Below are 15,781 nucleotides of genomic sequence, written 5' to 3'. Positions count from 1 at the left end.
TTTTCTGGAATTAGCAAGGCTGTGTGGTTCTCAGGATCGTTCTGCATGAGCAAAGAAGACCAAACAACACAAGTGATGAGTGTGCCATTTTTTCCATGATGCTATGCCAACTATACATATAGCTCAAATTTTGATTCCGCTTCTGAGCAGCTGTCTGTGGAAGGGTTTTAGCAGCTAAGAGGGAGCATGCCTAGAGCGTGCGAAGGTGCGGTACGCGCGCTCCTCTTCGCTTTTTCGCGGTGGCCACATTAATCCCATAGGATCATCGCCTATTGGAATCTCGAAATTGTGTATCTTAAGGTGCGGGTGACAAGAATAAAGCGGATGGCAGAAACAAAACCGTCGGAGCCAACGCGCGCAGCTGCATCTCGTGTGCCGTCTGCCGCGGCATAGTTTCGTTTTCGCGCGTTAGGGTCGTTCGTGCTGGCATCACAGCGGCGATGTAACTGTGCCAACAGCCGCACCAAAAATCACCTATTCTCTAAGCGTGCTCGCTTTGGCGTGGGGGCTTCCCGCCAGAAGTCGCCTAACACAGCGGCGGACAAGCGCATTAAACCAATGCCGGAATGGTGTAAACTGTCACCGCGAGGCGACTTCCGCGGCATGCGATGCGGAAATGATGCAACAATTGCATTATGTAACAGATACAGGCGATCGAGTTTCAATTACGTATACATGGGTTTCGATCTATGGCAGCTGGACTGGCTCATGAAAACGTAGCACTGGTAAAACGCAGCAACTGCGAACGTAACAGCGGGGTTCTACTCGAGGTTTGTTTTGCAGAAAAAAAAAATCAATTCTTCCACTTCCGCGGAACAACATATAACGCGTACTTCCATCTCGTATCGATATCACCGTTTCGCTGTACCGCACGCAAGCACCACGATGAGTGCTTTTAGTGGCAAAACCTATTGTGCTCGACCATTCCTCAAACACACGCACTCACGGTGAACTCTCGTTGTTTCGTGCTCGCTTTCTTAGCTCAAACTTTTGGTCAAATTCTATTCGAACTGAGGGTGCCAAGAGTGGACACGCGGCACGGTGGTTTTGTAGCCGCGTGCTGCTCTCTTTGAGCAGTCTTATATTTATGTTTGTTGCGAGTAAACTTGTGAGATTTGCGCCAAGACTTTTGAAGACGAAGCAAGGACCATCACGTTTAGAGCCAAATTGTGCGCGCGCCATAAAAAGGATATATATCGTTGCAACGCCAAGCGCCAATGGTCGGGCATAAACAGTTAAGGGTCTGAAAATTTGTTCAAATCATGCCGATTTGAAATTAAGGGTAAGGGGACCGAAAATAGTTCTTGACACAGAGTTCGGAATAAAGAAAGCCCGACTAGAAAGTTTAATTCATTCACTGGTCTTGTCATTCTTACGCGACCGCTCATCAGCACTGGCAGCATTAGCGTCGCCTCAGAGATGCCACTCGATAGGCCTCGCACGTTCTAAAATAAACTGGTCCCACGTCGTGACAGGAGCGCAGGGGAAAAAAAAAGGGAACTGCAGTGAAGCAGCCGCAAAGACCACAACCCACACCAAGCAACGCGCGCATAGTGCATGTAATGGCCTTTCATAGACTATCGGTCCGGGGGCTGTCGAAAACACGATGGCCGCGTGCAGCACGCTGCATTGCCATGCTTCATCATCGGCCAGGACAGGTAAACTGCAGGGCCGTTGAATAAGCGTGTACTGCCGGCAGTTTTGTCGCACTGAAATACGAGATTTTGACGGGACCGAAGTACCTTGATTTGAATGAAGCGATTTCCGTGTGTGTACAGTACACACACATACCTCTCGGGCAATAATGGCCCTTAGCAGCTAAGAAAGGTTAGAGCAAGAAAAAAATTAAATCTGACATTAATAAGTGATGCGAATTCAATCAGCCACTGTTCTATTTGAGGAAAGATAGGTCAGAAACGGTAAGAGAACACTGTAAATCGAATTTACCAAATATCATTTTAATCATTTAGGGCCCTTTGTTAACAGGTAAAGACCAACATTACCCAGTTTGTGCACCCAAAGCATCACCATGAAAACTGCGTGAAACCCAATTCCTGCTCAAAAATTGCCTTCAAGAGAAATGTAGTTTGCAACAGACTGAAGCTACTGTATAGAAATTGGCAGATGTCTTGAACCTGAAAACAATGGATGAACTAGCCACGTGATGTTTTCCATGTCATGTTGCATGACATGAATTACCGTGGAAGAGTGTTCTTTATGCTCTTTCAGAGTGCAGTTTAGGGAGATACCAATTTCACTAACTGCGAGCGAGAGCCAAGCGCTACAGAATCTGCCTCATTTGCAGTGGGTTGGAACCCCAGTAGTGCTAGGATGGTTGCCTAGCCTTTTTGAAATACCTACAAAGACCATTCAGTTAAAAGCACCCAGATTACAATATTCAGCTAGAGCTTTCCTAGCACTGTCAGTGCTGAATGAGGTGGTGGTATAGGCAGAAGCATCCCGCATCAAGGGATGGTGCAATCAGAAAAGGTGCTACCTACCTGTCAAAAAAAGTTGAAACTGGTCCCTCCTGTGCATCGAAAGTACACGTGCAGCACCCACGAACATTCATTACCTGATCTACATTTTCACGGGGCTTCAGTACCCTTTTAGCAGTAGTCTCAGAGCAGCTTGTCAGTGAAATTTCTTTTCCTCATTAACTTTGTGCAGCATTTTCTGCTGCAGGGGCATAAACAGAAAGGCACTATGCAGCTCTGCAGAGGAAACAAAGTGGAGGCTGGGTATGGTCAACCTACTGTTTTGTAACATGATTTTTCTATAGGGCCAACCAAGTTGTTAGTAATCTATTCATATGCTTCATTAATCACCGACAAGGCACGTTGGTAGGAATACTTTATTTGGCACAGCAGTTCTGGCAGCAATGGGTATATTGTAATTCTGCTTGTAGGCCAAGATGCAGACTTGTGAGCATGTTCTTGAGCCAGTAGCCTGGAACGATGAATAGGTGCCTTGGACCAGAGAATGCTGCGTCATGCAAGGTCGGTTGCTGCAGTCCCTCCCCTAGTGTCAGCCATATGCAGGGTTGGATGCCATGAAAAGAGAAAACAAAATGGGCAAGCTCAGAAAAGTAAAATGCAACTAATAAACCACCAGGAGAAACCCACAAACAAATGCACACACACAACAAAAAATGGAATGCATGCAAGAGAGAAAAAGATAAGAACATCTCCCAATTGTGTTCAGGAAAGTAAAAACAGTGCTAAATTCTACACAAACCACACAGAAAGACGGACAAGACGGGCACTGCAGTCTTTCTGTGTGGTTTGTGTAGAATTTAGCGCTGTTTTTACTTTCCTGAACACAATGTCACACCAACTAGCCCAGCAAAAGGTACTGTTAAACATCGCCCAACAGACTATCGCAGCAGCCTACGCACTCCTGTAGTGGCCTTGTGCATGGACATTTGAAAGACCTTAAAAAAAAAAAAAGGATAAAAGCAACATAGTTGAAGATGTGCTGGAAGAACCACACACAAAAAGAAGTGTGCACAGACCTCAAGAGAGAATGAAAATAGTCAAGACAAACAACGGAAGGTTTTCACTGGGTCAGACCAGTACTAATTAAGAGAATGAAATTATCAGGTTTCAAGTCTTGGCAGTTAAGCTTGGCCAACCCACAACACTGCCGCATTTCCTTTTGCAGCTTCCGACGCTGGCACACAGGAGGTCAAAAGCTCCATATACTAAACCCAAAACCTTAAAATGGGGGGACACCAAATTTTTGGTTGGCGTCCTTGTTTCAAATATTGCATTGCCCCAGGGCACATATGACACATGCTGCACGATTCATATATGCACTATAAATAATCTATTACCGTGTTACTTATACTGAGCGGTTTCGCTTTCTGAGCGCCGGGGTGTGTTATGACGTCACTCCCAAGAGCATCCACCCTGGTCACGCGGGCTCCAAAAGTAGACAAAGGGACTGCTGCGTCGTCTGCTCTCGTACACATGCTGTGCATAGCAGGGCTTTTCGAATTGCCGGCCGGTACTACAATATGCTTAGCAAAGCCAAGCGAGTGAGGGGCAACGTTGAGTTCTGAAACCAAGCAGCTCACTTGGGACGATCTCAGTCCGAATACGTGATTTCAGCGTTGTATTTAGCTTTGGAACACTCTGCCAATTCCAAAAGGATAAAAGGGTGCAACAATTTCTGGGAGTCTTTTTGGTGATCTCGCGAGTATATTGTGCATTCACAAGCAGATAAAATTTGTTTTGTACAATGCATTTTTAAAATAAATATTTGCTTTCCTTGTGCTTTGCTGCGTATGAAATTAGAGCTAGTTCTCAGCAATGCTCCTGTTCCCGTTGCAGCTTGGATAAGCCCTTGTGATCTAGATGCCAACTGAAAGCAGCATCTGCTTGCATTGGATGAAATGCACCCAGTGCAGTGCATTGCTGCTATCCATATTGCACATAAAATAAGAAGCTAATCCCACTCAAACAAATATCTTTCCGCGTGGTTTACATAGTCGAGTTTCCTTGCGGTGTGCACGGAATAACAAAAATCTGCGGACAAAAAGACTAAAATGTAGCCGTTAAATATGCTATCTAGGCGAGCTGAAGCATTCAACAAAGAAAATTAAAACTGGGCGTCCAGCAAGCTACACATTTTGAATCCCCGACGGCCGAAGCGAGAAACATAGTGGCGATAATAATGGACAGTATACATGATCAATTCACAGAAAAAAAGTAATGAAGCTGCATTGAAAAGAGATTTGCTTCCCCTGTTTGAGAAAGCTCCTTTTACGAAGTCCATCTCTTTATTATAGGTGGCTACCCTTTTCTTTATTCTTCCCAGCAATTGATGTTCTCTACCAAGTGCGTGGCAACATCAATTTTTTCATTTTCAAGCAGATAATAGCAGTAAAATTCACGGCAAATACAATTGAATATTCTAGAGTAGTTCAGCAGATATCAATACAGATAGTTAAAATTACAATAAAAACATGTTTCCTCAAAATGCAGCAATGAAACGGAATATTCTACACCAATATTTTACTTCTCATAATTTAGATAGATAGATAGATAGATAGATCTTTATTTAGACAACAAGGTCTCGGATACAGGGGCAAAAGGCAGATGCACTCTGCCTGACGGGGCCCAAGCACCCGACACAATGCTCAGGACAAGCGGCAAAAGAAGCAAGAGCTTCATACACTCTCATTACAAAAAACAACACATAATTATACAAGGTAAAAGTAGGAGGAAGGTGCATACTTTTGCAATGACATAATTAAAGTAAATATTTACAAGGCACATCACAACAAGAAAAACACGAGAATTCAAAGAGTTGACGGAAAAACAGGGACATCAAGAATTTTAATCATTCGGGCGAGAATGCTTATGAGCATCTAATGCTTATGAGCATCTCAGTGAATGAGGGGAAATCATGTAGAATTGTAAAATTTGCCTAAAGCATAACTGTGTGCAGGGAAAAACCTGACAGCTTGAATTTGTAAGGTGGCAAGTGGAGATGCTCTTGCCACAGTTCACACTGAAAAGGCGTATGACGTGATGTGGCACACTGCTGAGAAACAAAAGATTACACGAAAAATCAATGAACAGCAGCTCAAGCTACAACGCGAGTGAGAGCTTTAACAAGACTGCGTCTTCCACGCTGCCTCGTGACACCTAGAGACAGATCCAACCGTGAAATGCTGTCCCAGATGCACCATTCTTGACGGGACATGGCCCGCTTAACTTTTGTGTATGGGTTTCACCACACTGGAATCCCTAGCCATAACGGGCCCACAGATGCTGGCACATTTCAATTCGGAATCTGTGCAGCAATTTCGGCAGCTGTTTTCCTTCTCACCTGACGAAAAGTGCCTCAGTGATCTGGGCTCTTAGATTTGGAAGTTTCTTAAAATTATGCTCACAAGTTTCTGCTCTCTTTTAATGGTTTATAAGAGTGGTGGCCATATGTGCTTTTACAGAAGAAACAAAGAGCAGCACTTTGAGAAAATGCTGGAAAATTATCTAAACGAAACACTCTGCATGCTTTCAGGGGATTCATAAACTGCTCATTGCACTGCCAGAGATTATTTCAGGCTTTCAAAGGTTGGTTTTTCCATCAGTGAAAAGTACTGCCGTTTCCTGCCTTTCCAATGAAGGCACCCTGTGCTCACACTGGCATCCCTTTCGACAGCAGCAATGCCATGGGACAAGCACCAAGAGATTTCCATAAAAAATATCAGCTTCCTATGACCTTATCACAGCTCAAACCACAGAGAAACTAGCCTGTTTGTTTCTGCAATGGCCCACAAGATTGACGAGGCCTGAGAGCAAGATTTTCAGATTGATTTTGATGCCACGCTAGGGTGGCGTGGCTCCTTGCATGAGTACACTGAAAGTGCATGAATTCTGCACATTGCTATGACTACGGCTTATTCCACAGAAAATACTTTTGAATGCAGCAATGTCCATTCGTATGCACCAGCACAAATTTACTGTTGAGTCCGGGAACCTGTACAGAATGAACCAGTATATACAATGCTCACATCATGGACGACAAGAAAGACACCCAAAACAGACAGGCTGCCATGCCTCACACATGTTAGAAGCAAAAATATGCCACGCCAATGTGAACAGACCGTGTGCTGGGCACCGCTGAAACTTGCGGCAGACCACTGCGTTAATTTCAGTCAGTCCTTCACACCCTGTAAAGCCATCACAGCCCTTCAGAGAAATATAGCAGAACCTTGCTATTCTGTTCTTGGTTCGTGTAATCTGCCGTATACAAACCCAAAAATTATGCGTGTTACACTATTTTTCTTCACAATATAAATCCTGGATAACTTTCTGAAACGATTCCCCGGTGTACATGTCCATAATTTCGTCAAATTCTGACGGCACGGTGCATTCATTGACTAAGAAGAAATGCCAGCCAAGCTAGTCATCATTTTTCGATACTTTGCCCAAATGCACCTGAGCACTGCGGAGAAGGCTATGAAAAAAAGCAAGGAGACAAAGCATTTTAAGCGCAGCGGCAGTTCCTCCACACTACACAAATGCAATGGGACAAAGTATCAAAACGCCAAGGAATAGTTGATGGACTGGACGTGCCATGAAGCTCCAGCCCCATGAAAAACGAAAATATGGAAAGAACTTGCAAGCGCTAGAAAAAGAGCTTTCCAAAATTTGTGCCAGCACACACACACACAAAACTTTTAATGAAGTGAAAGTGCCAATAAATGCCAGGGATTAGGAAATGGCGCAAAACCTGGACATGGAGACAATCACGTGCAGACCAGGAATCAAATTTTTCGAAGCTCCTAATTCAAGCTTCTTGCATAAAACAGCACTTGCAACATCCAAGAAAAAAAAAAATAATAAAAGAAGGAGAAAAAAAAAGTGGGGGAGGGGGGGGAAGGTGGCAAGAAAATTTGCAGACACCATCGCGTCAGGATTTAGCATTCATTGAAAAGCAGAGTGCAATCACCTTGAAATCAGTGGGTGGCCAAGCAGCTGCCTAGGGAATTTCTCAGTGCCTTTAAGTTCTTACGCAAACGATGATACACCACCCAGCTTGCCATATGTGACAATGCCCATGGGAAAAATGAATATTACACACCACACAGCATGTGCAGAGGAGGGAATGGCCATGAGCATTTTGGAGCAGTCTTTGCCGCAAGCCAAAATTCCATTAGGAGCAGTTTTCCAGTTTTGTAGCAGGTGACCAATACTGAGAGAAGGTAAAGGTACGGATATGCCAAAGTTTAAAAAACTACTGGCTGCACAGTTTTTTTTAAATGCATATTATTTAAAAGGAAAGTTCATGAGTGCTTTAATGCGCACGCCACACTGACATAATAAGACATGTTGCTGACATGCCTAGCCTACTTGCAGCTGCTTGACGCATCTGGAAAGAGAGAACTCTTCCCTCCCATTGCAAGGAGAGGGGGGTGCCAGCCTGTGCCCACCACACCCGAGGCTCGTCACTAACCTGTTTGCAGGTGCTGGTGTACGAGCAGCCACGACCCTAGCCATGCAGATGTGCCCATTGCTGTCACATGACTTGGCCTTTCTGCAGCAGATTTCAGTTTTCCTCCATGCGCCGCACCTACCATTGCTGCATTGCCGGCTGATCTGCGCCACTGTGCAGCTGTGGTCCAGCCCCTTCTCATTGCGTTCTCATATTACCAACGCTGTCATGGATAGCCTGCTTCCCAAATTAAATAAGCTGCAGTGTGTCACATCAGGGCGAAGCTCTCAGTATTGACAGCTACACTGCCTGTAAAGGGCTCTTTGCAGATGTTCTGCAGCAGGATGGCAGTGTCATCATCCCCATCAGCCTGACTACGCCCACTGCAGGGCAGAGGCCTCTCCCATGTCTCCCTCCTACTAACCCTGTCCTTCGCCAGTTGCGGCCACCGTATTCCCCGCAAATTTCCTATCTCATCCGCCCATTTAACTTTCTGCCGCCCCCTGCTACGATTGCCTTCTTTAAGGACCCTTAAGGACCAGCGGTTATTTTGCCTTCGGATTACATACCCTGCTCAAGCCACATTCGAGGCTGAACGGTAGCTATGCAGTTAAAAGGTTTCGAGTGCACATTTTAAAAAATTGATCAGGAATCATTTTTTACCAGGTAAGTGGATATATTCAGGCCGCTTTCAGTTTGGGCATATTGCCGCTTTGCACATAGTTTTTCTGCAGTGCTACGAGGTACGCCTTAATGAGGTTTCACTGTACTTATGAGTAGTAAGGTTGCTGAATTTGATGCGTCTCAACGTGAAATCTGAACTGACTGATACACCTCCTGCAGTGAGGCCCATGACCCATGTGTAAAGGTGAAGTTCTGATCTACTGCTATGCGATGCATTCAGAACAGGTGCTGCCCTTGATGGCCTCACAGATAACTTTGACAACAACGGCAACACAGACATCAAAGTTTGCTCTCCACCATTGGTGCCACGTTTGCTGCTGCTCTAATGTCATTTTCTACAGTGGCCCACTCACAACTCACCTCAATCCTGACGGCGGTGCCAAACCAGCAAACAACCTATAAGTGGTACTGTGCGGATGGATCTTATGGCCATGCCACTGCTCTAAGTACATCACACCACTTTCTCTCACTCCCATGGCGACATTCCGAGCAAAGGTGGGGGAAGGAGGAAGTTGGAGCACCACAAAAGCCAAATGTACAACAGGGACACAATGCAGTGGCCTCGCTCAAAGCTCTAGCCCAGAGCTCAAACAGCACAGGCATGTCTGGCTGAGCTTACAACTTCTGTCACACCCAAGTTGACAGCTCACCAGCCACACACACCGCAACAATCACACACGCCAACAGTGCAAGATCTGGCGATATGATGTTAAGCCATCTGTGCTTTAACCAACCCGAAATTCTTACCACTCAGTCCAGTAGATGACCTCGGTTCTCTCCGGCGATACACCCAGCCATTATTGTTCACAGCTATGGTAAATTATCATTTCAACCTCTCAGATTCCCTCACCAAGAGGCATGAGGGCAATTGATTACTGTTTGGTTCTTCGGACCAAGAGGCATTAAGGAATAACTACAATTTCTGGGTAAACACTCCCTGAAGGGGCCACAGAAAATCCTCCACCAAAGCTGCAAATTATACTGTTTGAACAGAAACTACTTTTTGTTGTTTATTTATCAGTTTATCTGTACCTCAACGGCCCAAAGGCAGCATTACATAAGGGGTGGGCTGACATGTAACCTCCTGCCACAGAATTTTTCACAAAAAGCAAACTGAAGAGCTACACTGCCCATCCCCATCCTTGAGGCTTTTTTTCCTCTCATAATTCCTGCTGCACTGGAAGCCCTACGTTGGTGCTTGAACCTGAACGCCACACACCCATAGGTGTGCCGCACACATCTTTTATCAGCATAGCGCCACGTAAGATCATGACAATGCCGCATTTGAGGTCAAGAGGTGCAAGTACACAAAACAGTAGGAACGAAACGAAAACACTAATGCTGTGTGAGTCATCCCTGTGCTCTATCTTTTGGCTGCCTCAAAAAGTGAAACTACAACAAATATCGGCTTTTACTTGTGGGGGAAAAAAAAAAGAGACAAACATAGAAGGAACAACACAAACAACGCCTCGTCCTTGTCTTCCCATGTGTTCTTCAAATATGGGAACTACTCCCTCGTTCAGCTACCTGGCCTACCTACATTCGCCTATGGCTTCTCGCCTCTGCTTATCTCTAGGGGCACAAATGTTCCCGGTTTCACAGCAGGAGGCCCACTTTCAAAATTATAATTTGCTAGATCCATAACAGCCGAGTTGCTTTGTTTACTATACAGGCAGGCTTTGTTCACCTGGGGTCTGCAGGTGAAAGCCATGTTGAGAGTTAATGTTCCCACGTTTTCTTTGTTTTTTCTTTCTACTAGACAGCCAGGGCAAAAAACTGCCACTCACCCGTGCAAAGCAAATGGCCACATAATCATCATTACCACAATGACCTGTCACAAGGGAGTAATTACTCATTGGCATCCACCGGAGCGCAGCCATACGGCTACAAAGGAAAGCTATACAGCTTTCTCAGAAACTTCGTAGTTAAAGAAAAATTCGTCCTACTCCACCTTGGGGATTCCCCTAAACATTTGACCAACACTGTTCCCACTTCGAGTTATTGATCAATTCGATCTCGCCCTACCATAACCTTGCCGTCCTGGTTAGCTCAATTGGTAGAGCGACTGCTCCGGTGTAGCGGTGGTCCTGGGTTCGAACCCCGGACCAGGACGAATTTTTCTTTAACTACGAAGTTTCTGAGAAAGCTGTATAGCTTTCCTTTGTAGCCGTATGGCTGCGCTCGGGTGGATGCCAATGAGTAATTACTCCCTTATTACAAATCTACTCCACCTTGGGGGATTCCCCTAAACATTTGACCAATGACCTGTCACACACTGCAACAGTGCCTTGTGAGCTTTATGCAACTCACAAGCTTCCAAAATATCAAAGGACATCACGTTAGCTACGTGGGTCCAAGCACCTTCCCCGTGTAATACCGAAGCTCAGTGCAGGTGGCACAGCACTAGTTTTAAAATTCACAGGAGGTGGAGAGCTCACCTAGTGGCGCCTTAAAGCCTTTGCTGCTTCCGCATTCTATCGTCCCATTTTGTTCAGCCTCTGCGCCAGCAAGAGAACGCCGGACTCGATGCAGGAATCGGGAAGGTCCGTGCCTACAAGTAAACTGCATTTCGGTTTTTCAAGTGCCGTTTTCTGAAATGAAAATAAATTTAAAAGAACATGTTTACGCGCTGCAGACACCAAAGCGTAATCGTTTATCTCGCCGCAATTAGTGCCCCTGTTTCGGAAAGCGGCTCGTATGGATAAACAGCAACAAAACTGTAAAATGAATCATTAAATCAGTAATCTATACACTTTTCTATTAGCGGGGGCACAAAAATCGGACCGCACACAGAACTCACCGCATAAACGGTTAGTTTGAACTGTTGTCAAAAGTTTCCCGCCTTTTTTTCGGGCGCACGCTAAACATGCCTGTTTTACATGACCAAAAGTTACGTTGGGCCGGGCTGACAAAAGGTACAAAAACATACGCAGCGCATATTCTCTTCTGTCGAACTGCACTGAGCTTTTGAGCAGAACTCAGGATAAAACAGACGAGTCTCACCTTTACGGCCTTTGTGTCCACTGCCGGGCAAGCGGGCTCAGTGCTAGTCCTGGGTGATCTGCAAATACAAAATATTCGGGTGCAAGGAAGTTCAAAATGAAATGCCGAATGCCATATAACGGGCAATAACTCAATACATACAGTACATACATACCAAAAGACAGGAAGAATAGAGAAATTGCTCACGGGCAACACGAGCGCGCGTAGCTCCCACCGTCCGGCCATTCTCCTACTGCAAGCAATGCTCGGCTCGGCTGTAGCTCGGCTCAAACATGACAAAAACAACAAAAAATTGGCCGGACGTGGCGTCATTTTTCAAACCGGATGCGACGTCACGGGTGAAAATAACGCTTGCGTTATTGCGACCGGGTCGCAGGAGACACTTCCCGCGCGTTTGTGCATTAATTCACGCGCCAACAGCCCAAGATGGCTGCCCCCATCAGCGGCAGATATAGCGGCCCGTCGGAATAAGCCTCAGTAGTCGAGCTGCACATACCTCGTCCGGCGGCTGCCCAGCGGGGTAGTTCATCGCACCGGGACCAAAACAGAGCCGGCAGTCTGAGCCTGTTACGCGCGCCCACTATGGGACATGTCGGCGGCTCGTGCAGGGCTTCTTTCCGTATCAATTAATCGATCGCTGCCTTTCAACGACGCACCGCAGCGGCGGCTTCGTAATCCGCGCCCTAATCCCTCTCCGTGTCGGTGGAACTCTGTGAGCTCTGCTGTCGACCCATCTCTCTTCCGGATGGGCTTCGCTGACAAACCATGGGGCTTCGCGCTGCCTCGTTAGCAGCGATAATGAGGCCGCGGTCCGCGGAAACGCGTTCGGCCTTGAATTACCCCCGAGTGCAAAGCAAGCCTGTGGGCCTTGGCTGACTGGTGGAATCGAGCGCGACGGTCTTTGGGCGTCACTGGAGTCCGCGGGCTTATTTCCAGACAAGGAACCCCCGTTCTGTCCGAGTTTGTTGCAAGAGCTGACAGTCTCGTGGGAAATGGGTCGAATGAATCGCCTGTGGCTGCGCACTTTCCTTGCGTGCCCGTTCGCAGTTGCGTCGTATGAGCAGCCGCGGCCAAGTGATTTGTGTCATCTGACCTGGTTTATCTAATAACTTGCGTATGCGCGGTCCCGGCATAGTTCGGCATTTTTGTGCTTTTGTTCGGTAGGCACCGTGGGTTTGTTTCGTGGGTTCTTGTTTTGCATCGAATGCATGCAAGTATAGCTGCAGCGCTCGCGTATTATTAAAACTTATTCTTTGCGCAAGTTGGGAGGTGAAAAGAATAAATTATGAAACGCTGCCGTCATTGTTTTCGTTTCTAAGCCTTTGTGTTTGGTACACTTAGCGGTCGAGACGCGATTTTTCGCGCGTATCGTGTTATTTAGTGAAACATGGCGGAACGGTGTGGCCTAATTTAATGCTATTATGTACTACCTTATCCGTCCAGTTTTGTCTGCGCTGTAGTGCCAAGTCCTCCACCTCCCACCCCACTTTCTCTCCCCGTGGTGATCCACCCTGGCTCTGATGTTTGCGGTGACCGGCTCTGTGGTTAGGGCGCTCTGCTCCTGATCCCGAGTGCCCGGGTTCGAACCAGACCGCGGCGGCTTTCGCAAAAAGGCGCCCGCGTGCTGTGCGATGTCTGTGCACGTTAAAAATCCCCAGGTAGTCGAAATTATTCTCCGGAGCCCTCCGCTACAGCACCTCTTTCTCTTTTTCTTCCTATCCCTCCTTTATCCCTTCCCTATGGCGCGGTTGAGGCGTCCAACAAGAAGTGGGGCAGTTACTGCGCCATTTCCTTTCCTCGAAAACCACTGATGTTCTCCCACACTTGAGCGCGAGTTGTCGACTTCCACCTGCGAGCCTCGACAACCGTATTTCGGTGCACAAAAAATTCGCCTATGCACTGAGACTCTCCACTCCACGTTTGACGAACCCCCAGGGCGTCGAAACTGATGCGGAGCCCTCCACGCACCTCTTCATTCCTCGGCTTCTCTGCACCCCCCCCCCCCTCTCTCTCTCTCTCTTAGCTAGTGACGGGACACCTTGCATGCTGCAGCCAATTAGGGCCGCGACGATTGTTCCTGTTTTTCTTGGGCGTCCCGTACTTCGCCGCCGATGGAGGCGCATCGTAATCTCTTTTTCGCGTGCCTCTTGGCCGACAAAACACGGATGCTCGTACGCGGGGACGGGACGACTGTGATGGCTGGGCGTCCTGCAGCACCGGGAAAAGGATGTTCTCGAGGCGGGGACGTCGTCATTTGCATAGTCGCAGGACCTGCCTTGCCGCTCGCTTCTTCTCCGCGGATAATGCGTCCTGTCTGACTCACTCGGGGAAGTCTGGGCCGCGGCAAAACCTGCCTCTCTCATCATCGGGTCCGGCCAGAGCCGTGTCCATAAACACGCCGTAGTTGGAGGGGTCACCTTGCGCGAGCGGGTTACGAGTGCGCGCCAGTGCGTCGAAAGTGTGTGGTTAGCGCGCGTAAGCGGAATTGGCGATCCGGCTGGCTGCGTGCGACAAGCGGGCGGCCTTGCCCCGATCGGGCCGCACCTACCCGACGCGATCGAAACTGCTGGAAGGCATGCTGGGGATGTTCTGGGGCACTCATGTTTCATCTTTCTTGTTTGACTTCGCGGGAGATTTTTTTTTTTTTAAACTGCGTGGCGTTTCTCTGTTTTGTTTTGGTTTTCTCACTCTCTCTCTTGCTTCCCCCTCGCTTTAGTTTTGTCCACTTGTGGATTGAGGCTACTAAACCGGTCGTTTATTTTATACATTTATTTGCCCCGCCGCGGTGGCTCAGTGGTTACGGCGCTCGGCTGTTGACCCGAAAGACGCGGGTTCGATCCCGACCGCGGCGGCTAAATTTCGATGAAGGCGAAATTGTAGAGGCCCGTGTACTGTGCGGTGTCAGTGCTCGTTAAAGAACCCCAGGTGGTCGAAATTTCCGGACCCCTTCACTGCGGCCTCCCTCATAGCCCGAGTCGCTTCGGGACGTTAAACCCCCATGAACCAAACCAAACTATATATTTATTTATTTATTTATTGCGGAAACGTTACGCTGCACGCACCGTCGAAGGCGCGCGGTGTTTGTGCAGGTATACACTGCGTCTTGGCGTGGTAGCAGCCTTTCTTCCACCCGTGAAGAGAGGCCCGCGTGTTGACAGGAAATTTCGTCACGATCTGTTTTCTTTCCGGCTGCGGGGGAACACACTGGGCGACTGTTGTGGTTGCCCGAGCCGACGGGAATCAGCGTTCCGCGAGCTTTCGACTCGGCAGGTTTTCCGGGTTTCCGCTACGTGTGTATACGAGGAACAAAGCTCGTCCTTCGTCACTTGCGTTCTTCGAACGATATTGTTCTCGCAGGCAAGCCCCGCAGTTTCCGCCTCAGCGTTTCGTTCGCTGTGCAGATAAGAAAAACACGCTGGGGCTGTGTGATACAAGCATGAAGTACCGAGGACTGAGTATATTGAGAAGGCAGAATTACAGCGGCTGTCGAAAACATTGTACAGCACTTAATGCTCTCTTTTGAGCTTGAACAGGCGCGTCGGCTTCGTAAGCTGCCAGACTGCGTAGGTTTGGACGATCTGACTGGTTACATTAGGTTACCTGCGGGTTGCGAAGCAGACACTCCCGGCAGCCCCTTTACTGTTTGCGCGGTGGCAGGGCAGGGCTTCCTTCTTACGTCGGTGTACGGGTGCAGCGGCCTGCTTTCCTAACCGAGTTACTCGTTCAACGTGCGTACGCAAAGGGAGGTGCGCCGCGAGCCTCTGGCTTTCCTAAAGGAATTAACGCATGGGAATGCTGTTTTGTAGAGCCCGGTGTTCAGCGCTGCATAACGTGTATAGGGTGTGTGTAGACGCAGAGAGCTCCGAGCTTGTCAGGCGCCGGCATTTTCCAGCTGCTTATCGCAGCTGCGGCATTCTTCAAGCGTGCATTGTTGTTGAACGATTAGCGCGTATCTTTTGTGTGCAGCCATCAGCGCGCACCGTCAACGAGGCTCAAATTTGAGCCGGCAGTTGCCAGACTTGTGACACAGGCGCTGCGGGAAGAATCCCTTTCGTTCACACGAGGCGAGGTCGGTCTCGGAAAGCGCCGCTTGAAAACGACCGCTCTTTATACTATATTTCATTTTGGAGAGGCAGCGCGAGCGAGT

General features: G+C 47.8%; 1 protein-coding gene and 1 long non-coding RNA gene across 5 annotated transcripts in view; one reads left to right on the top strand and one right to left on the bottom strand.

The window, feature by feature from the left end:
* The window catches only part of Atg1 (serine/threonine-protein kinase unc-51-like protein Atg1), a 167,126-nt gene that overhangs the window by 64,992 nt on the left and 86,353 nt on the right, over nucleotides 1–15,781 (top strand). The gene's annotated exons all lie outside the window — the stretch shown is intronic.
* LOC149362602 (uncharacterized) lies at nucleotides 2,841–12,015 on the bottom strand. Of its 2 annotated transcripts, none has more exons than XR_016289025.1 (4): nucleotides 11,789–12,015; nucleotides 11,635–11,692; nucleotides 11,070–11,222; nucleotides 2,841–3,021 (listed from the first exon to the last, which is right to left on the bottom strand). It is a non-coding gene; the product is annotated as an uncharacterized LOC149362602 (long non-coding RNA). The 2 variants fall into 2 exon arrangements; XR_016289026.1 differs by having other exon boundaries at nucleotides 11,821–12,015.

This window comes from Amblyomma mixtum, chromosome 2 (assembly GCF_055824585.1).
Source record: "Amblyomma mixtum isolate Tamu chromosome 2, ASM5582458v1, whole genome shotgun sequence".
Taxonomy (NCBI): domain Eukaryota; kingdom Metazoa; phylum Arthropoda; class Arachnida; order Ixodida; family Ixodidae; genus Amblyomma; species Amblyomma mixtum.
Note: the sequence above shows the minus strand (reverse complement) of the source record. Positions and strands in the feature narration are given on the sequence as shown.